Consider the following 24,526-nt stretch of genomic DNA (forward strand, 5'->3'; position numbering starts at 1 on the left):
AACTATGCTTTTGTCTTGGTTAATGGATTTCATGAATAGCTTCTGAAATTGAAATGAAATAAACTGATAAAACAACCAGGAACTAGGACCAGTGGAGCGTCCCAACCAAAAGCAAATACTCCCGATCCCTTTTGTTTTTAGCCTGATTCATATCTGACCTTTATGAAATCATAATTTTCTCATCGATATTTGTTTACCAACGACCTGGAAACCAGGTGGTCCTCTATTATTTCTACCTGAAACAAAAGCACCTGAGCTAAGCGTCACCTGAATGATTTGACAAAAACAACCCATCGATTAGCAACACTCGAAATGGCAGGGATTTAAAATGAATCCAGATGGAGTGTATGTAGTTCGGGGCCAATCAAATTCTGGATTTAGTTTTGATCGTACAGATTCATTTTAAATCTCAAATGATTCAAATTCAAATCACTCGAGATTTAAATATAAACTTTTATGATTGAAACTTTATCCATAATTCGATTGGTCCCTAACTACAGCCCACCTTGGTTTATTTTAAATCCCTATACGAGTGAAGGTTGAGCTTGTCGTCAAAGACATTCACATAAAACGTCACGATGACATACAAATTAATTGGAAAATAAATGTTAGCATCGGTTCTAGCCGTTGAAAAAAACCAACAACATCTAATTACGTACTACTGGTTAAAGAATCTGTCCAAGTTAATACATAAATCAAGAAAACTCGTAAACAAACCAACGATTGGTCTTTCTTAATTATATAACATTCTTCAGGGATTTCAAAATTATGGATAATTTTGGCAATGTTAGCAAACTATCAAACGAGACTATACTTTCTTAAAATGACATTAATAATGTGATTTTTTTTCTTTGTATTTTATTTAAGTATTGATACCAGCAAATAATTTGGGCAACACACGTTTTTATTCTTTTTCCACAAATTAATGTTCCCCTTTCAGGAAAATTCGACCCTCTCCTTGTGAAATGATAACAAAATAACAATACAGCAGTTAACAAAAATGTTCAGATTTACTTTGATAAAACATTCAACCTTAAGAAACAATTAAAATTGATTGGTCCTTTGGCAAACGACAGCGGTAAGAGGAACCAGGGGCCGCGGCCGAAAAAGTTGCCTTTAATCGCAACTCTTACAGAATAATAATAATAATACTCAATATTCATAACGCGCTTTTCCCACATGACCCAAAGCGCTCACATTTTCAGTTTAACTAATTTATACAAGTTTAACTAATTTTGACAAAATAGCTGAAGTGTATAAACAGTTTAAGAACCTTAGCGATGAAGACAAATTTATATTCATAATGAAACTTGATAATGAAAACATAATTGATAATGTTTGTAAGTTCTTCAAAGCGATTATAAATAAGAGGGGTGAGTTTTAACATCAAGTACATTTTTTCTTTTTAAATTTCATTCAAAATATCTCAAATCCACCAAAGCCACCATTACCAAAGATATATCTCTAACGTTATACATTTATTTACTTCATGATTTGTATTCGATAATTAGATAACTTATGTATATTGCATTATGCTACACCTTCTTTATGTTAAATTTCAATTCGTCATTTCTCTTTGTATATATAGATGTATATCTTTATAATAATTGGAAATCTATGTATTGATGTATTACTGATTTATACGACATACATGTACAGTTATGAATGTTTTTGTTTATGTTATCATTGTATATATTTTAAAACAAAATATTCATGCCATATGAATGAAGTTTGTTAATAAATTCAAATTCAAAATTCAAACAAACAAATCAGAATAACATATTAAATGAAGGCAGTTGCCTAGAACTCAAATGACTCAATTGTAAGGGATTGTCTTAATGTGAGATGGAGTTTGTTCCATTCCATCGAGGATGCAACGATGAATGTTTTATCTCTGGTCTGTTTTCGTTTAGTTGGATATGTTAATTTAAGTGGGTCTTTAGAGGATCTCTTCTAGAATCAACTGCCACCTTTCTTGTAACCAATCAGAAAGGATCATTTGGGAATCTCGTTTTTTTTTTTTTAGTTGCGATTAAACGCAAAGCTTTCTGCAACTGGCGCCATGACATGCACCTACCCTTATATTCAAATATTTAAAAAATGTGGCGCCCCCACCCCGTAAGTGGATCGGCGCCCATGGAAAGTAAAGTAGAATAATACAGCATTTTTAAAGATTATTTTGTCCTCTTGCTGACCTAACCATCCAGATGGAAAGATAATCTTTATTCAGGGATTTATTTTGTCCATTCCAATAAATAGATCGGAACTTAAAAGCATATATTTACAGAGAGGAGTATGGGATCTCTCCAGTCTATTGTTATTGACGTTGTTTACCTTGTATTTCATTTTTATCTTTTCCCTTCATTTTAGTATCCTCTTTGTCATTTTTGTTTAAAGCTCTGATTAAAAACACATTTCAGGGGTTACAAATTGAGTTCACCACTGAACAAATCTAATTTCGTTCTAAATATATTATATTCTTGGATAAAAAATTTTTTTAAATTGAGAAAAAATATTGACAAGTTTGGTATAGTTATGTCAATATCCGTGATTGATTATTGTATATTTGATATATGATTGTATATAGTGTCGCAATAAATTTACTTAAATCTAATTTCGTTTTATAAATAAAAAAAATATATGTATTAAGAGATAGAAATAAGTCGGGAAATCTAATAATTTCATGTCTTAGCAGATAATTATATTTAGAAAACAGAGCAAATGTAAGATTTTATTATTTTTTTACCGAAGTCCATTAATCATTGATCAGGCAAACATTCATGTCCTTTACTATGAAGGGATATGGGGATCAATGATTTTGATATACACTTGCATGAAATTATGTTGAAGATTTAAGTTAAGCAAAATCAGAATTAATAGTGTAGATGCTCCAAACTTTTATGAATACATGATTCTTGAAGAATTTGATGGAAAGAAAAGAAGTTTGTGCCCTCCCCTCTTAACAAAAATAGGTTGAGGTCTTATCCGTCAATTTCTGAGATTATTATGTAGATCAAGACAACCTTCTCGCATACTTATAAACCGATTAAAGTTGGATGGCACGACCGTGGCAAATTCCCCCACTTTCTCTTTAAAAGTGGAAAGACGTGACGAAAAGATGTTAAAAAAGGTGGATTGTTTGCGGGAATAAATACCAAAAGTGGCGACCTCCAATTCGCGTGTCTCCTCCATTGTATGGCTTTGAAAAGCACCCTCCCGTTTCCCACGCTCTGGCGTGCGGCTTCGAAAGCACCGCCGACCCGGCGCAGACCCGACAGAAGGATGACACCGACCCGAACAAAGGCCCGTGCGCCATGGCTGGTTTGAAACTATGCCAGCTATGCAAAGATGACAAAAGTCACTTCAGATTTTGTCAATAGATCTAGGCAATAGAGCGCAAAATTACGCTAATACTGCCTTTTTTCTTCTTCTTCCTTTTTGACTCTCTGAAAGGGATTTTTAGGTTAAATTCGTAAACAAGTTTTTTTGCCCTTTGCACTATTCAGAATTTTTTCTCATTTTATTGCAAGCCTCATTTGCCGCGATTTTGTATTTATTTATTCTCTAATCATTCTCACTGTGATAATTGATTTATGAAAAGATTAGAATCTGGAACATAACCAAATCAAAAGAATAAAAATATTAGAGCTGATTTTGATCTAATCTCTATCTATTTATCCTCGTATATAAAAATATGCCAATAGAACTAACTAACTAGTCAGTATTGAAGATGGTTAAATTGATATTGTTAATTTAATTAAATTTGAAGTTAAACAGTCTCTGTTGAATAAACTGAATAATTAATTTCCAACCACTTTTCATATAAATATAGATAGCCTAGATAGATAGCTAGATAGATAGATAAATAGATAGATAGATAAATAGGTAGATAGATAGATAGACAGATAGATGGATGAATGTATTTGGAGGAAAAAAATGAGAATAGGAAAATACAGGATTAGATAAATAGATATTCTGACTTTGTTGTGTGGCTTTTTTTTAAACGTTGATCGGGTGGACTTTTAGCTTTCCACATCATGAGAAATATCACTGTCTTTTTCGGCTCAAACTATATTTTTTCAATATACAGGAAACCGTTTCGAAAAAACTCCATCAACAAGATTTCTATTTTCAATTATAAGGTCTTTTGAGGAGTAACTGTATGGTTTTAAAAACAACCGTTTTCTATACCAAAGGCAGTAATTGTGTCCAAGATTTAAAATGAAAATAACCAATTCCGCATACATTCGTAATTCCGAAGCTTCGTTATTCCGAAGGTTCGGATATTCCGAAGGTTCGTATTTCCGAAGGTTCGTATTTCCGAAGGTTCGTAATTCCGAAGGTTCGTTAGTCCGAAAACGAAATGAGGTTCGTAATTCCGAAGGTTCGTTAGTCCGAAAACGAAGTGGGGTTCGTAATTCCGAAGGTTCGTTAATCCGAAAACGAAATGAAGTTCGTAATTCCGATGGTTCGTTAGTCCGTAAACTAAATGATGAACGAACCTTATTTCGTTTTCGGACTTACGAACCTTCGGAGCAAGGAACCTTATTTCGTTTTCGGATTAACGAACCTTCGGAACAACGAACCTTATTTCGTTTTCGGATTAACGAACCTTCGGAACATCGAACCTTATTTCGTTTTCGGATTATCGGAATTACGAAGTGTAACCCACAAATTCAGCTGCTAATTCAGTCATAATTGCAATCAGGGGCGGTGGAGCGAAGTTGAAAGTATAGGGGGTTGCACAGGGGGAAAAGGGCAAATTTCCTTTCGAAAAGGGCACTATCTTAAAACAAAGGGGGAAATGACCTATCTATCCCTTTCACATGACTCATTAAACTTAAGGCACGTAGGATTATTGTTACAGGTTTTTTTCCTTCAGGAAATTCATCAACTTAAAATGTGTTTTTCCATAATCATATAATAGCAACACTTGTTCCAAAGGAACAGACTGAACATTTTGAACAAACTAGAAAAGAAAAGGGGCATTTATCAAAAGTAGATAAGGGCATAAGAGGTTAAAAGGGATGAACTTGATTATCAAAAAGAAAAACAAGTAGCGAAAGGGACATGTCATATTTTGAACGGGATTATGCGATTAAAGGTTGCACTTGCAGAAGTAAGAAGAACGCTAAATAAATAAACCGGGCGCTCATCGGGCACGAAAAGAGTGGTTTTTAAGAACAGCTTTTATGAAGAACAGCTAGACACCTATGGGAAGGCAAAGGGGCACTCTTTATCACATAAAACATGTCCTTCTCAGGTGAAAGGGGCACAGAAAACGTTCTTGAGGGGCACTTTTCTTGGATAAAAAGGGGCATTGATATATTTATAAAAAAAATGGCACCTATAAGAAGACAAAAGTGGCACTTGCTAACGGCATAAAACAGGTCCTCCTCAGGTATGAAAGTGGCACAGAACTTGTTCGTGAGGGGCACTTTTCTTGGGTAAAAAGGGGCACTTATGAGAAATGGCACTTGGTAGCACCTAAAACGGGCCCTTCTCTGGTGAAAGGGGACACAGAACACGTTCGTGAGGGGCATTTTTGGTAAAATTGGCACTGATACGAGAAATGGAACTTGCTAACACATAAAATGGGTCCTTCTCGGGTGAAAGAGGCACAGAACACGTCCGTTAGGGGCATGCTTTGGTAAATATTGGCTCTTATTCGAGAAAGGACACTTGGTAACAACTAAAACGGGTCTTTCTCAGGTAAAAGGAGGACAGTACACGTTTGTGAGGGGGGGGGGGCATTTTTCTTGCGTAAAAAAGGGGCACTTTTCAGTTATTCAAATAGTGGAGGGCATTGCCCACCCCCCCCCCCGGATCGCCGCCCCTGATTGCAATCATTTAGGCAGGTCAGATAGAAATAACCAGAGATTTGTAAGCAAGGTGATCAGTTATCAAGGTAATATCTATCAACTGATCAAGTTATCGCTACACGAATAAAATGAAGCTGATGCGCTGGCCAGCCACGCGCTCTCCCTGCTAGGTGCAGGTAGTAGAGGCCGACAAAGCATAAAGTTGATAGACTATTTCTCGCTTTTGTAGACATTCTAAAAACGCCAGTAATCATTATGTACAAGGAGGGGACTCGGTGTATCATAATCAGTCAGAAGAAATAGTTTCAAATTCAAACTTCTAAGTTTATACTTAATGTACTTACAAATACATCCCTTTTAAGACTCTCTGCCTATGGATCGACCCCTCTCTCTCTTTCATATTTGTTTCTCTGTCCCCCTCTCTTATTTCTTTCTTTCTATTTCTCCCCTCTCGTTCTCCTTTTCTTTTTTTCTCGCTCACTCTGATATGCTTTCTCATCTTCTCTCTCTCTCCTCCCCACCCCTGCCCTCCCCATTGCAAATCAAATGCCAACAAAATACGAACGCTTTCCACCAGTTTTTTTCCTCTTCTTCAAATTAATTTGCAATTTATCTTCAGGCGCTCCTTGTCTTTATCTAAAAGATTTTTGAGCAGATAAGCCAAGAATTCAAGCTAACCGTAGCAGTAGGCACTGCAAAAAAAAAAAAAAAAGGTCCGCCAAAAACATATCCACGCGCGTTAATTGGAATGCACGGACGTGAATGCGTGAAAAGAAATGGGGACCGTTCCTAATGACCCAATCAACATCATCAAGGGTCCACGTCACGGCTAATTTACCCTCTGATATTACGGTGATGAATGGGGGTATGTATTGTTAAGCTATGATATTCATTGTTGCTAAATGCGGTTGTTTGCTAACCCAGCCTCATCAAAACACAGTTTGTGGAATAAGAAAACCTCGGGAACAACATACGAAGATGCATTCATTTCCCACCGAGAACGATTAGGGGAGGAAATTGATTTCGAATTGGTCTTTTAAAAACGAAATAAATTGAAAATGAAATGTATAATAATGGAATGAAATCGAGATGAATTAAGGATATCTACGTTTCTCGTGGGAATATTATATATATATATCATTAACAAGGTTAAAGATGGGTATTCAATTATTGCTCTACGAAGAGGAAATTACATCATTTAAAAATGCAATTTAATTTAATTATAAGAAAATTACAGCTATAAAGGAAACCATTAAATAGGTCTTTTCAATTGCGTGGCGGAGGATTACAATCAATTATCAGAAGTACTTCCGAACTGGCTCAATAGATGAAACTTTTTTTGTTATATCAATAAAAAATATTATTCCATCAAGTAGTCTATATACTTCGTTTGAGGGCCAAGTGTTGTCTTGCACCAACAGTTCATATTTCATTCGCGTTATGGCAACCACAACTTTTCTGTATTTTTTCTGCCCCGACCCCTTTCTCCGATTCACATTGGTTTATTGCCGATTGGTCTAATGCCAATTCGTCCAATTGCCAACTCGTATACTATCATTTGGCCTACCATCAGTTCGTCCACTATCCACATGGTCTAATTGCTAATTCGTCCACTCACCATTTAGTCAAATAAACCAGTTGGTTCAATAGTCATTTAGTCCATATACCATTTGGGCTTAGTGTTAATTGAGCGAAATGAAAGAAAAGAAAATGGTTATTGGACCAACTGGTCATATGACGAAATTGTCATAGAGGAACTGATGATAAGACGAAGTGATTATTGGACCAATTGCCTATTAGACGAAATTTTGAATTGCATTAGACTAAATGAAGGTAGACTATGTGATGAGTGGACGAGCTGGCAATAGACGAATCGACATTTACCGCCGCCACAACTGGAGTATTGCTAAAGAAAGTTAAGACAAATGACGGTGTCCTTACGAATTGTAATTTCATCACGTTAATTTGTTGTTAGGTTCTTTAATTTTCTTTTTTGGGGAGGGGGTGTCCGTTCATGTATCCTCAAAATCATTTGACGCCCCTTCTCCTATTGAACTGCTGATCTCTTCCTTGCTGCATGTTATTAACCATGCAGTAACGTTGTATGCATCAGAGACAGACCTGAATTATTAGTAACATTTTTTTCTTATTCCATACATCTTTGTTATTCTTAATAGATTCATTACGTTTGTAGTTTTTTATATTTGTAAATTTCATTATATCATAAAATCATAATAAAGGTAAAATTGCAATATTTACAACTTATTAAAACAGATCAGAGTTATTGTAACAAAAGGCAATAAAAACCAAAAAATACGTTTGTAGTTGCTTCGTTAATAATAATAATAATAAAGAAAGTATAACTATTTATCCAGGGTATAGCCACTCTCAGCTGTAAGCTGTTCTTCCAGCGGGCCCTGCATAACGTGATAGCCCGAATTCACAAAGGTGGACTAAAGTTATACAGGGGTTAACTAATACCCGGGTATAAAGTTAGTCCACCGCGCTATTCACAAACGGTGGACTAACTAATCCATGGACTAACTTTAGTCCATGGATTAAAATGACGTCAAATGACGCGTTTTATACCCCGGGTATAACTTTAGTCCACCCTTGTGAATTTGGGCCAATATGTTATTTTTAGCCTTCTCCATTCTCTACGTTGAGCGCCTGACAAGAAAGCAGAAGGTCCCATTCTTAAAGTCTTAGGTATGACTCGGCCGGGGATCGAACCCACGACCTCCCGCTCATTAGGCGGGCGCTCTACCACTGAGCCACCATGTCCGGTCGTCATAACATTCAATGAGATAAAATGGACACTAGTAAAGGGATTAAAAATATGTATCACAATTTTAGAACAGAACTTAGAGTCTATAAACGTACGCTGCAGTCTACACCGACATAATCCATATTCCAGACAAAATATATGAAAAGAGGAAGAAAATGGATACAGAAATGAATTAATACGTAAACTAGTGATCTAAGCAATTAGCTTAATTATTATCTAATGAATAAGTGGATGAATGAATGAATAAAACGCAAAAACGAAACAATTAATAAATGAATCAGTCAATAGTGATTATTCTTTCTTGCCTTCCTCAAAAGGACTCTTAAAATAGTTGGGCAAAAAATGCCCAAATATTAACCAACCCTGGGCAACATAATGTCCACACAACTATTGGTTAAAATCTGTCCAAATTGGGTAATAAAAACTAACAATTGGGTAATAAATTTGTTCAATTGGACAACAATTGCCCAGAATATATATATATATATATATTTACCAACATACATTACCCAACACAGTATACAGTATGTTGCCCAATACAATGTTTTTTTAAGTGTGGAGGGAAACAATAAGAAACGTTTCATAGTATTTGTTTCTAGCTTCTTAACTACGTTATGGCATTAATATCAAATTAAGAGGGGTCACAGATATAAGCGATCCTCCTCTCGTCCTTCACCCCGAACTTTGTTGCTCAATATTCATTATTATTACAAGTGGGTGCTGTCCACTTCTAAAGGGGGTGTTTTCCAGTATAAGGGGAGGCACATATCAAATTCAGGCAAGGAGTGGGACACCAGTGCTCTGCGCTCCAACCCCCCTCCCCCCGATCCGTGACTGGTTTTTCAAAGAAACATAAATCACAAACGTGGATCCAAGATCCTCGAGAGATGAAAGACTATTTAGCACTTGCTACGACAAAGCAGGCAATATTTTATATATATTTATATTCGTGAAGTTACAAAGATTTCTATCTGTTTACTTAAGATCCATTGAAAATTGTCGACTTTAATTTGACTTTAATAGCTCAATGCAACCGCCCCTTATAATATCAGTAGACGCCACAGAAATTATGCTCATTTTCGAGCAGGTTGAAAAAGAATAATAAAAAAAAAAAAAAAAGGCGCGCACGTCCAAATTGTGTGGTTACAGATTTGCAATATTATCTTGATTTTTATCGCCCAATGTCGGTCTCTTTTAGAAAGCAACTCGCTATCAAGGTTATCGAGATTTTTATCCAGTTGAAAGTCATTGTTGTTGCCATTTATGTAATTGATGAATGGAATCGAATGAAACACTGTTGTGGTATATAAGGGTTGCTTTGTACGTGAGCGATAAGGTCTAAGTTTGAGCCATGACTGTTTAAAAAAAAAGTAATTGTAAATGATCCCTTTTTAATCGTAGCCCTTGGCCCCAGTAATGAATGCATAGAGACTGCCGCCCCTAACTCCATCGAACAAATTAGTCACCCATAATACTGTAACTTTTTATGGCATTCTTTCCACACGTTTTCCCTTAAGGTAAACGGTGTGGTCTCCAGATGTGGATCTATTTTGTTGTATTTTCTCGATGAATAATTGCGATTTAATTGCAACTGTTTTTTCTGTCTGATGCGGTCGGCGTTTTGGCGACACCATGAAGTATGATTTTCTTGTCATTTGGGGATCTTTTCCCGTAGAGTATAGTCAAATTTAATGAAATAAGAAAATAATAAAATATTTGTCAATCGTATATAAAACGTGTGAAGGTGAGATTTCATTTTGTTGGCGGCAATTTTTTAAGTGGGCAGAAATCACCAAGCGTTTCCACGCTGCTAAATGATTCGTTAGTTTTGGTTTCGTTATTTTATTCTTGATTGTGATATACAGTAAATTACATGGCTATTCTGCAACATGTTTAATGTCGTAACTTTGGACAGGTGAAGTGTCCTTTTACACCTTTCTAGAGTTTACTTTATTTTAAAAAGGTAAGAATTTTCGCTCAACTTTTTTTTCAAATAGAACTTTCCCGCATACACCATAATGCCGCAAAATTGTTGAATCATTACATCATTGACCATGTTAAATTTTCTTTTCAGTATCAATTTAAGAGGAATAGACGCCGCTCCTCTTTGCGCCAACAAGATCTCGGCTTGTTTTTAAACAATAGATCAAAATGACCGCTCGCTTATCACCTTTGAGATAATAGTCATTAATCTGATATCAAGAATTAAGGTAATTGATAGTATATATGATGCAGTAAACAAGCACCTGATAAATCTACATAGGTCGGAATTTATCGTGATTTGGGCTTCAAAATCACCCTGATTTATATCCCAAAGCCAATGGTAACTTATGCCAACTTTGATACCGGTTCCACATGGAGGTATTCGTCATAATTATCGTTGGTCTACTCGTAGAGCATATTCTAATTACGAACAAAATGGAATGAAATGAATAAATCATCTGAAGAAAACGGCTACAACTATTCGCACCTTTCTCGCATTGTTTAGTTGACTATGGTATAGATCTTATTTCACAAGAAATGTGATATCATAATTGTATAAAAGTAACTGACGATTTCATAAACCTACATGTAGCTAGTTTATCTAAACACTGTAAAAACGCCATTTAAAAATTTAAACAGTCACGCTGTCTAAGTCCTACATTTTAAGTTGCGTATACTTTTAAACAATCGTTTAAACTAAAAAAAAAAACTGTAAACTTTTATCAACAAAGTTGTTAATTTTTTTAACCACTTTAAACAATAGTTTTTAGAGTGACGGGCTTATACAATTACTTGCTTAAAATTGTAATCATCGTTTTTACAGGCCAAAAAAGTTGTTTAAGATTGTAAAGAAATTACACGGATTCACCTGACATTTAACTGTGTTTGTTATACAGATCATGTAATGTATGTTGGCTAGGAAATGTCACATTTCTTTCCGAATCTATTCTCCTTTTGGCGCGTTTTTTTGTGTGCAAACAAGCCCAAAATCGTCACCAAATCCGCCAGCAATCATTTGCGTTTTATATAGCTCTGCTATATATACAGGATTATACGGTAGCCGTTTGCTGAGCGATAAATCAGTGGTCATTCATTATCTGTTATCTGTTAACACGACTTTTAACCAGATTTTCAAATAATGAAGAAAAAGAGGATCGATGGCCTCGGATCAACACCATAAAAGCAGATAAAAGAGGGTCGGAGAATTTTAAGTGACCCAAAGGTTGATTTTTTTGTTTTAAAGTATTCTTTTATTGCTTCTTTCAGTGAATACAGATATAAATTGGCTTCATAAATTTCATAACTTCATAAATTATACATCATAATAACTTCATAATTAATACATCAAGGTACCAGTAAATAAGTCATTCATGAACATATTATATACATGAATTTATAAATTAATCCATTCATTTTCCAATTCGCTGAAAGAAATTAAGACTATACAGAAAAAAAGAATAATAAACGCTCCCGCACATCCCACAAAAAATAATAATTCCTTATCTTTCAGGTTCCCTCCTCCCCCCGCCCCCCCCCCCCCTCTCTTCCCCGGCCCCACCATAAGCCGCCTCCCCTTCCCCCACCCCTTCCTACCCACATGATCCATGCAAGCCCCGCAAAGTACATGAGGAACTTACAAAATAAGAATTAAAAAAACCCCGAAACATTAGAATATGCAGAAATTTTTTGCATAGAGTGATTTTCTTTTGTTCTTATCCACCCCCCCCCCCCCCCGTCCTCATTTGTCATTATTTCATCTGTAAAATATATGTATCTTTTTTATCATTTTTCGTAAAAATTTCGATTTGGATTTCTTACCTCAAGTATTTTTCCTCCTTTCATATTTGATTTTTTTTTTTTTGGGGGGGGGGTCTTTATTTCCTTTTTTCATGTTCTGATGGTTAATTCCTTCTTCGTTTATATTTCTTATTTAATTTTTATAACTTACTTTTAATTGGAGTTTTCTTATTTCCCATCTCTATTTCGTATATATTCTTTCTTTTTTTTTGTCTCCTACTTCTTAGTTGTTACTTCACAGTGTGTGCTTCTTAGTTTATCACCTACTTACTTTCATGAGTATTAGACCTGCTTCTTACGAATACCTCTTGCGTTTTGCTCCTTTTTTATTTCTTACTTTTAGTTATCTTTATGCCTTACTTCTCTTTAATTTTTATTTCTTACTTCTTATTCAACTTAATATTTCTTGCTTCTTATTTTTCACCACTTACTTCTTACTTGCTACCTATTACTTCTCATTTCTTACATCTGACTTCTTATTTGTTACTCTGTAAGGCTCTTTCCTCGTTATCTACATGTAAATAAAAAAATCATATTCTCATAGTTTGGTGGATAGTTTTGATATAAGCCATATGAAATACAAGTATTTCAATAGGGATATTCAATCGCAACTAACATGCGGTCTTCTCAGCTGACAAAAAATGAACAAAAAAGCTCCAGAATCGATTTCGCAGAAGTCCACCCACTCTTGCATGATGGGGTCAGAATTAATCCAGCGAACATTGTTCTTGTCAGATAATACGATTTAAGCGCTTAAGCGATTGGGTAATCTGTTTACCTACTTTTGACCAATGAAGGGCTGCAATCAACGTCTCTTTATTGTTGCCGCGATTGTTCTCGAATATGTCTGAAGTTTGCCGCGTTTGGACGTACCAATTATGCCCAAACTTGGTAAAGCGGTAAAACAAACCATCACGTTGGTAACAAGGACACATCAAAACGCGTCGTAAAACAAAGCAAACACAAAAACACAAACATCAACAACAACAATTATCTGAGAATGCAATGTACTTTTGAGATAATTTGCAGTTATAGACAGTAGGGTGTTGACGCCCTAACGACTTTTATATAACCATGGATCCTCCCATGGCCTCCATTATTCAAAACAAAAAAATTGACTTTTACTTCTGAAATTCGAACAATGTTTAGTCATGACAGGAATGGGTTTCATTTTGAAATTCTGTCGATCCAGTTAGTTCCATTGCTCTTGATGACAGATGTCCAGTAAAATGTTATTTTAGCAGGGTATGCATAATGTGTTTCATATATTAAACATCATTCAATTTAGGACAAAGCAAAGTCACGCTTTTGGAACAGTAAGAAAGTTGGTTATTAACATCTGTATAATTAATTTTATATTTTATTTATAAGCTTATTGAATAAAATATAGTGAAAACCTCGTTTGGCTTGCCATAATTCATAAGTACTTCATGGCTTGATTAAAAGTTTAGTGAACCAAACCAGAACAATAATTTCTGCTTCGGTTTAGAAAATAACGAAGACTCTAACTTGTATGTCCAATATCATGAATGAAAGAAGCAGAAATGTTAGGAGCGCCTTCTTATTCTTAATTGTACATGTTTGTGTGTGTTTATTTATGTTTAATTTGGAATCAATCAGATATAATTGTCCATGACCATCCTTTGTCATCCTTCGGAAGATATGACCAGGGCTCGAACCACGAACCTTTGCATCAATTTATACCCCCCTTATATGTTATGCCTTGTTTGGACTGCAGACGCACGCCATATCGCTCAGGGTTTTTTTTACTTTGTAAAAGATAAACAACTAAATTAAAAATGACAATCACAAATAGAATGCTCATCAACAATTCCCAAAGGGGGTAAGAGGGGGGGATATAGTTGGGTATAATGTGATTTAGGGAGGGGAAAGATTATCTGTCTTCATTTCAATCGCATTGTGTTTTGGAAATGGTTAGCCACGTTAAATTCCAGATTTTCGCGCCATATCTTTTTTTATTCATATTATCACACATTAAATTCTATTTCCGTCCAAAAGTGTTTACGGATCAGACGGTTTCAATTCATTTCAAGTAATTCATCTCATTTGTTCTTCTGGGATACATTCCTAATCCGTAATAGATCCCAAATATCTAAGCTGATAATATGAGGGATTTATGGTATATCATTACGGAATCCTTTAAATGATTTCGATTATACATGATACAGGGTATATAATGAGCGGAAATCAATTTTCGCATTAGAACCGTTTGCATGTGTTTCGTGAAATCTGATATGTCATGAAAATGATTAATGGGAAAATACACAATAAGAAAGGTGTTCAACCATCCTTATTTCAGAAGATTAACATTTTTTTTAAAGCGTCTATTTCGCTATACATTCAAAATAAAAATGGGTCGTTTCATTATTCGTCCACCGCGTTCTCCTGGGATGAAAATCCATCTATGAAGCTCTAACTCTATAATCTACTGTGCCCCACGCTCCGAACTTCATTGTTGCCGAATCATCCTTCTTAAAAGTCTCAATACCTCTTTTATTTCGCCACCATAAGCCACGGTTTACCCTTAAATTTATCGATCAATTCAGAGACAATATTGGCCCAACTTGATCCAAAAAGCCGATTTGAGCTGCAATTCATTCTGAAATTGAAAAAGAAATGCTAGTTGATTAGAGGGACTTCGCATTTTTGGGGAAAGAAACGTTTAAAATTAAGGGCTTGGGAAGATTTGCTCTTTTGTTGCATTAACAAGGGGACAGAAAATGAAAGCGTCAAAGAAAGTTTGGACGTTTTATTTTAAGTTTAGTTTGTGCCACCTGTTTTGTGATCTTATGTTAGGGGTATTTCAAGCTGAGGGGGGGGGGGTGAAAAGAATTGCCCTAAATTTCTTTGACATGCCGCAGGTCTGTAGAAAACAATGGAAAGTTCTTAGATTTCGATGAAAAGGAAGCACCAGTGAATGATGTTAATTATCAATAAATTGTCTTCGAATGATCGGATGGCGAATATTGCACGAACAAATTACTGGGTTTTTTTTTCAATTTTATCTAAAAATAATTATTTCGATTTCGCCATGCTCATGTCGTCATGTGTTTTATTTACCACTCGAATAAAATATTGTTCGATTCAAATTTTGATTGAAACGATGACAAAAACATTGATTATGGTATCTTGCATCTTTAAACCGCTTTTAAAACTCTTTAAAAAACTACTGTAAAGTTCGTATAGTAAACAGCATTGTATCAATATTCTAAACTGCGATTTTACTGTGCAAAACCATTTTAAGAATTTGATTTTAATGTTTCGGATAGCTTGAAACCGCTGTTAGTGGGGAAAAGAAACTCAAAGATTCAAAATCACGCTGTCTCGGTATTAAATCACAATATCATAATCATGATGATCGTGACTGTCATGAATGGTTTTAACTAAGTTTTCATGTTGGAAGACGAAATCCAAGTTTCATGTTCACTTTGAAATGAATCAACTTGAGGAGTATTTAGCATGGCTTGGCTTTTCAGCTATTGTCCATGCTTCAAAGAACCCTTCCCTCACAAACGATGACGAAGAGTTTGTCCAACAAGAAGAAAGGGACGCTGGCAGATAAACTGATATAAAAGAACACTCCACCGCGCGTTTGCTCTTGCCGAAAGTCAACCCATCTAAGAATTGAACTTAGATCAGAGTAGATCTGCAAAGATGTAATCCTTTAATCTAGAAGAAAAATCAATCCAAACAACGTCTCTCGATCAAGAACATATAGACACTTTTTCTTTCATGTAACCGCCTTGATTAAAACCACTTCTTCTGATAACAAGAATGGTAATTTTTTAGTCTTTTGCGGCACAACATGGGGCCATGTAAAGACGGTTTAGAAACTTGTTACAGTATATAGAATGCAATCATGAATGTTTGAAGATTGCCGAAAATGTTAGCAGGGGGCTTGTAGAGTTGGTTAAAAAAAGGGAAGTCATAAAGACTACGAAACGGGAAGAAAGGGGGATGATTCTGAAAGAAGATTCTAAAGAAGCAAAGCACTGGTACTGTAACCCTATAATATTTATACTATCCACTTGAGAAAAAGTGACGTCACTTTTAGGTCACCTTCCCCACCCCCATCCCGTCCAACCTGGTACTGCCCTTGGTGAAATAGTGAATCATCATTATCAAAGAAAACCTTGGTCATATCGCCAGCTCATTCCACGCGCCTGCCAAAGCCTGAATTTTCTTTCTAAAGAAACTCCGCCCTCACCCAAGAATGATTTTTATAGAAAAGGAAAATAAAACGCAACAGGTCACGAAAGGCTAAGGAAAAGCGGACAACAAATTAAAAGGTTATAAACGGTAATTAGTGGAATAATTGGGGTATATTTATGAAAGCAAAGGGTCTGGGGGATGGGTCCGCCTTTTGTTAGTCTGTATGCACATCTACATCATGTGCATGATAAATGGATACATGATAATAAGCGAAACGTGGGTTTAACTTATAAGAAAGTAAAACTGAAACAAACATTTCAGTGTAATCTGTATATTTAAAGCAGATACAAGTAAATTGAAATCACTTTCAAGCGCAGTATTCAATTCATACTCGACAAGGGAGCTGTCGAGATATTCGTATCATGCCTGACATAACGTGTGTCGTCACCATGCCGCCACGCCAACACGGCACTTGCTTTGGCCAAAATTGCTCCGGGTTTTACTTAAGACATAGGGTTAGGGTTGAAATAGAGTTTTATGTTAGGTTTAGTGTTAGGTTTAGGCATGGAGCATCTAATCTGTGTTAATAGCTCCATGGTTTAGGCATGGAGCTATTAGGGTTAGGTTCAGGCATGGAGCATCTTCTCTGTGTTAATAGCTCCATGGTTTAGGCATGGAGCCATTAGGGTTAGGTTTAGGCATGGAGAATCTACTCTATGTTAATAGCTCCATGGTTTAGGCATGGAGCTATTAGGGTTAGGTTTTGGGTATGGAGCATCTACTCTGTGTAAATAGCTCCATGGTTTAGGCATGGAGCTATTAGGGTTAGGTTTGGGCATGGAGTATCTACTCTGTGTTAATAGCTCCATGGTTTCAGCATGGAGCTATTAGGGTTAGGTTTAGGCATGGAACATCTACTCTGTGTTAAAAGCTCCATGGTTTAGGATAGGGCATATAATAGTTGAAGTTAGTCATTCCATCAATGTGTGGAATTTACAGCTGAGCAATTTTCACCGGAGCAAATGTCATGGAACCGCGGCCATATATTGTCGATTTTCATGAATTGAATTGAATTAATTTATTATGTAATTATTTGTATTATGTTGACGAATGAAAAATAAATTGAATTGAATTGAATTGAAGAAGACTTTGTTCAATCCTTCGTCCTTGGGAGAGCAATTCTACAATTCAAAAGCACACATAATCACTTATTTTTCATCGAATTTACACCATTCATGGAAAGCACAAAATGTACTTGTGTATTTATGCAACAAATTTAGATATATTCCGTCCTATACTTTTCCTGCCGGTACTATTTGTCTAATAACAACAGAATAAAGTTTAAAGAGACAGGGGAAGAGGGACATTAGAATATGAATTTCTTCAAAATCGAAATCTATACCAATAGCAAATTCTATTTCAAGGCGAAACGATGTCGCTGAACTTTCAAGTATCGAAAGACCTCTTGATAACGAAAAATATCGATTTGGCTTGATCCCAGAAGACCTCATTCCCTCTTCTTATATAGGATCTGTGTGGGGGTACAATAGGTTTAAAAGCCCTCGTTATGAGGGTCACATAAAACATTTATCGACGCAATATTGTATTCACATAGCACGGGACATAGCGCTGTTCACTTGGTACACTGCAAAAACTCTGGTGTTGATATAACACCAGCCCGGAATCTATATATGTCCACACCAGAGAAGTATTGAAATAACACCAGTTGTTTTAATACTAATTGGTGATGTATAAACACATATCTGGTGTTGTTGTTTAACACTTCTGTGGTGTGGACATATATAGATTTCGGGCTGGTGTTAAATCAACACCGGAGTTTTTGCAGTGTAGTGCGTCTTGATGCTTAAAAAATAGCACGTTGTTTAAGCCCGTCACTTTAGGAACAAGTTGTTTAAACGACAATTGTTTTAACCTTTTTTATTTAAAAAAATTAAATCAACTTGTTTACAACTTTAAACAATTGGTTTGTAAACTTTAAGCAACGTGTTTTTAAACAGTAGTTGTTAGAGAGAGAGACGGGATTGTACAACGTGCTTAAAATTTTAAACAGCGTTTTTTACAGTGCAGTCATCACACCAATGGCACCGATACCAAATCGATCGATAGTACGCCATTTGAACTAACGTGGAGGTGCTGTGGCCGAGTGGTCTAAGGCGCCTGGCTGTACATGAAAAAGTCCGGGGTTCGATCACCGGCCGCAGCAGCTATATGTCCGTGAGCAAGGCATTTAATCTAATGCTCTTTTATCCTGCTTTCAAATAAATGGAAATGCTATATGCATTATTGGTAACTCGGTGTGAACTTGTTTGTTTAAAAAAAAGTAATAGATTTGGTCGGTGTAGAGTCTGTTTCGTTGACGTGGCAATACTATAGCGTTGTACTTTCTCTTATTGTTTCTGTATCTGTTCATCATGTTCATGGTAACTCCCGCAAGAACTCGTCAAGGCAGCTTTTACTCATAGCTCCATGTTTTACTGGTAAACACCAAGCTGGTATATAACCAATTACCTAGGAAACATTTTACGTCTAGGTTAATCAGTCATAGTAGCTGACTTGATGGACATTACGGACATTACTCTCGGGCCTTTCTATCAAAGTGGAGACAATGGCAGAGTGGAGATTCAAACTCACAACCTAGCGATTATGAGTCTAATGCTCTAACCACTGGACCACACGACCCGTGTTTACAACGGCAAAATTTATACTGTAAAAACGCTAAAAAGGCCCATCACCATCACCCTATATAGGGAGCAGGGGTGCATGGGTGCTGTGAATGTTATCGCATACATTCGTAATTCCGAAGCTTCGTTATTCCGAAGGTTCGGTTATTCCGAAGGTTCTTTATTCCGAAGGTTCGTATTTCCGAAGGTTCGTAATTCCGAAGGTTCGTTAGTCCGAAAACGAAATCAGGTTCGTAATTCCGAAGGTTCGTTAGTCCGAAAACGAAGTGAGGTTCGTAATTCCGAAGGTTCGTTAATCCGAAAACGAAATGAGGTTCGTAATTCCGAAGGTTCGTTAGTCCGAAAACTAAATGATTAACTAACCTTATTTCGTTTTCGGAATGACGAATCTTCGGAACAACGAACCTTATTTCGTTTTCGGATTAACGAACCTTCGGAACAACGAACCTTATTTCGTTTTCGGATGAACGAACCTTCGGAACATCGAACCTTATTTCGTTTTCGGATTATCGAACCTTCGGAATAACGCCACAAATGTTCGGATTAATGAACCCTTTTACGTTTTCGGATTAACGAACATCGAGGTATAGGCAATTTGCGTGTTTCGGAATTACGAACCTTCGGAATAAAGAACCTTCGGAATTACGACGTGTAACCGAATGTTATATAGGCAGCACCCCCTGGAAATCAGATTGGTATGCTAAAAGTATCAATCTAATCCGATCACCTTCATTTTGGAGTGAAATCCCTTTTTTTTTCTTGCTTGTACAAAAAAATCCAACAAAATTCTTTTGTTTCGTTGTCATTTTGTTTTCAAGCCAGCATCCCCTATTAAAATATAATTCCCAGTGCCTTGTTCATCACTCTAACAACTCTTTTAAAGTTTTAAACAAGTTGTTTAAAAAAAGACAATTTAAAACAAGTTTAAGCAATATTTTTGTCGGAGTGACAGGCTTAAATAAAGTGCTTAACTTTTAAAACAGCGTTTCTACAGTGTAGCTTTTGGAATAAAACATGCCGCGACGCCGCGTGTAACAGGAATAACGCAGAAATGTACAGATGGCGTCACTTGCCACGCTTGTGATGTTCAGTGATGTTGCTAAGAAGTTATTTTAGTACAAATTACAATGTGTCATCTGATGGGGAAAAGAGGAGATATGGTTTGGATGTTAGAGTTATTACCATCAGAACATACAGCTGAATTTGTGATATCTTACTTGTGGTGCGCACACTCGTGCTTTGTCATTATAATTTACATAAGACTGCCCATCACAATTATGCCAAAGAGCTTGAATGAAGCTATAGACATATTTTTCTTAGGTATGAAAATTAGAGTTATTTATTATTATTACGATTTTTTTTTGAGGGGGTTGTGATGCCTCCCCTCCCCTCCCTCTGGTGGTATCTTTCAAAATTCTGCTGATGTTCAAATTTGGACGCTGGTACGAGCAGGAGTGTGGACAGGGCGGGGCATTCGATATCGATCTGTTTTCATCGAACAATAGGCCTTTCAAAGTGGAGCTTCGATCTGTTTTACCCTTCGTCATGCGCACACCACGCTTATGTCGTAAGACGGTACAAAAGAAAAGACCTATCCCCATTGTATTCAAATACAATTGGCTATTAATATAGTCTAGAATATCGCGAGTTAATACAGCTGGTCGATGTTAAGCGTATTGATTTGATATTGATTGCTATAATAGACTTTCAACGTGTTCAAGATTCAAAAGTTTATCTGTCCTTTCTCTTTTACTTCTTACGAGTTTGCTCCATACCGCCCCATCTTTCTCTCTCTCTTTCCCTTTCACGAGTTTTCTTCCTACCCCCCCCCCCCCGCTCACATCTGCATCTACACATTGAAGTTCCCGCGCTTTATTATGAAATAATGTGCGTCATAGCTGTTCGTGAGATAAAAGTTGCTTTCGACAAGACTGGTAACCCTTTCTTGTGCTAAATGACACATCCCTATGTAGTTGACTAAGTATCTAAGAACATATTCCAGTCGCTCGTACATTCATGTGTAACTATACAATCAGCTTTATGAAACCCCACCCTTGAACATTTATATAAATCTTACCAAAAAAAAAACCCATAATTTCTTCGGGTACTCTAGGATTGGACGTTGAATATTTTACTCTGAAATTACATAATACGGAAGGGTTAAGATAAACGATACTATTATCTTTAAAATTGGTCATGTTTAAACTCTCCTCTCTTTCCTTTCCCGGGCGTTGTGGCGTGCGCCTGTAATCCAAGCTATGTGGGGAAGTTACAACTTGATGCAGAGGTTCGAGCCCCGGTCACGTCTTTCGGATGGTGACGTTAAAGGTCGGTCCCAAACGTAAATAATCATATCTGATTGATACGCGTCTGACAAAACTCAAATACACACACATACATTTCCTATTTTTTCTCCTTCTTTCTCGGTATTTTGTTTGGCGGGTTTCCTAGCCTATGTTATGTTTGTATATTTCAAATTAAATCTAATATGGGAAGATAGAAGTTGTATTCCCCATTTTTAGCGCACACTTCTATTAAATATTCTTTAACACGACGTGTACTGTTAAGTTCATGCAATGACACAAAACAAAATCTAAAATTCAAATCCATTCAATTATCATATGGTACATCTTTTCTCTGTGATCGATATTATTGGAAATACCAAAGACTACGACTAATTGTGAAATATTGAGATTAGAACTGACGATATTTCTTTCTTGTTCATTTCGTTACATTCCGACTTGCGCTCGTTATCACAATCGATAAATTAAAATCAATATCACTCATGAAATCGATCGAATTTTGGCGGGACGCATCAAGTTAGATCAATATAATGCAAGATAAGATCGTCAGAAATACATATCAACAGGTATAGTCTGATCCCACGATGTTGGTGTTTTACTACTCACACAGTTGATATGACAATATTTGTATTTTTTTCTCTATATAACAGAATTACTCTAGGCTGAAAATAATATGGTTTGGAACTTTGAATGAATAATATTCGAATTAAAAAACTATCACACTGTCAATTTCATTAAGAACGAATTGAATTATAAGCAAAATACGTATGGCATTTTAGGTTATGAATTTTCGTTGTCATAAAAATGCATTGAGTGGGCTGATGACGTTTATCTCCCCCCCCCCCTTTTTTTTACATAGTGTTTTCTGAAATGACACAAGTATTCAAATTTGACGTGGTCAAAAACGTGCAGAAAATCACTTTCTCGTTCAGCAGCAAAAAAAGTTTAAAATAAAGAAAGATCCCCACCTCCCGCCACAACCCACGCAAAATAGAACGAACGTCTTTGGACTCTGTGGAGGTTAAGAAACCAATGCTTAAAAATAGAAAGTCGAAAAGAAAACGGACGAGGAGAAAAGAATCAAAGTAGCTTGGGGATGACTTGAAAACAGTTTGTTTATCTGTCTGACTGTCTGTCAAGGAGTCTGACAGGGCTGTTGCTCCCCAAAGCCTCCTCAACCTGCTCAAGGGGCATCAAAATCAACACCATACTTGGCCCACGACACCTTGAAGAGCCCGGTGAAGTGGGTTCCAAAGTTTGCAAAACCCGAATCTTGACACCACTAAAACTTCCCCCCATCATCCAAACGATCAAGCAAATGGTGGCACCCGTGTTCGCAGTGGTGGATCTGGGGGTTAGGGTTTAACCCAACCCCCCCCCTCCCGCCGCCTTGGGCTCCCTTAAAAAAGGAGGGGGTCAAACTGCAACACCCCCATCCCTGCAGACGAGGTTCGCGCAAGCGAGTTTGACCCCCACCGCCTTTTTGAAGGCGGATGGGAGATTACGTCGCATCTCATTTTCATTGTGTCAAACCAACCTGTCACCCCCTCCCCCTTCCCCTCTTAGAAAAAAAGCTAGATCCGCCCCTGGTTCACTTTTTCACTTTTATCATGCTCCGTCACACCAACGAACCCGACCCCAGACCGATCAAATTCATAACGTTATATCCAATGACATCCCATCGGTCAGTTTGGGATCAATTTCATGGGTGTGACTGCAGCACTATGTGCACTCCTCTTATCGTCACCCCCTCTCTGCTCTCTTGCACACTCTTGTTGGTATAGAGTCCCACTTCAACTTTCTTCGAGAGTGGGCCGTGGCGTCGGAGGGTGTGACTTTGGGACGCGTAGGGGGTATCATCCAAACGTTGCCATGGTGACGGGAGAGGTGTCGACATTACTTTGGGTGTACTGTGTCAATATGACAAGTTTTGACGGGCAGCTATCGCCTGATACGCACTTGACAAGTCATGCTGTCATTTTTAAAGCAATTTGACTTTTGAATAGAGCGTCCAATAAAAATGAATTGATAAGGAATAGAATGACGCAAAGAGAAAAATCCACACATCTACATGAATATAAACGTATATAGCTCATATTTCGACTGGTGAATTTGAATAAAGACAAAACCATACCTTGCACTTCGTGAAGCCAATCGTAATAATGATAACATTTACACATATAATCGTATATTATATAACTGTTGTTTATTTTTTATGTAGTGCCTTTTTCTTGAATGGTCCAAAGCGCTAGTATGTTGGTGTTTAAAAAAAAAAATTCCCCAAAAACTCGGTATTGGAAAATAGAAATGTCTTCAACCTCTTTTTTAAATGAAGAGACAGATAGTGAGTGCCAAAGACAACCTATTCCGGTATTTTGGAAGCAGTTACAGTGACAGTCCAGTCAGTTTACGTGTAATTTGATTTAGTTCATGATTTTGTGGGCTTTTTTCATAGCATGTTTTCTATGTAAGATTAATTTCTTCAACACGATCTAAGAAAGCTTGTTATTTTTATCTCGGACAAAACTCAGTTGAAAAAAAAAACGTTTTCCAGGGCGAATACACACGGGTCGTGTGGTCCAGTGGTTAGAGCATTGGACTCATAATCGCAAGGTTGTGAGTTCGAATCCTCACTCTGTCATTGTCTCCACTTTGATAAACAGGCACGAGAGTAATATCTGTCGTCTATAAGGCAGCCACATATGACTGATTAACCTTGACGTAAAAATGTTTCCTGTATAGGTAATTGGTTATATACCAGCTTGGCGTTTACCAGCAAAAATGCTGTCCTGTCGATCGAGTTCCTACGGGAGTTACCATAAAAAGAAACAGAAACATTGAGTATTTGAACTTTGTTAAAGGGTGGAAAGAATCTAAAAGAAAGATGACACTGGAAAGGGTAACCAATGCCACTAATTAAATACATGTAACTGAATTCATGTAACTTGAATAACTAGA

Source organism: Lytechinus pictus, chromosome 14, assembly GCF_037042905.1.
Source record: "Lytechinus pictus isolate F3 Inbred chromosome 14, Lp3.0, whole genome shotgun sequence".
Taxonomy (NCBI): Eukaryota; Metazoa; Echinodermata; class Echinoidea; order Temnopleuroida; family Toxopneustidae; genus Lytechinus; species Lytechinus pictus.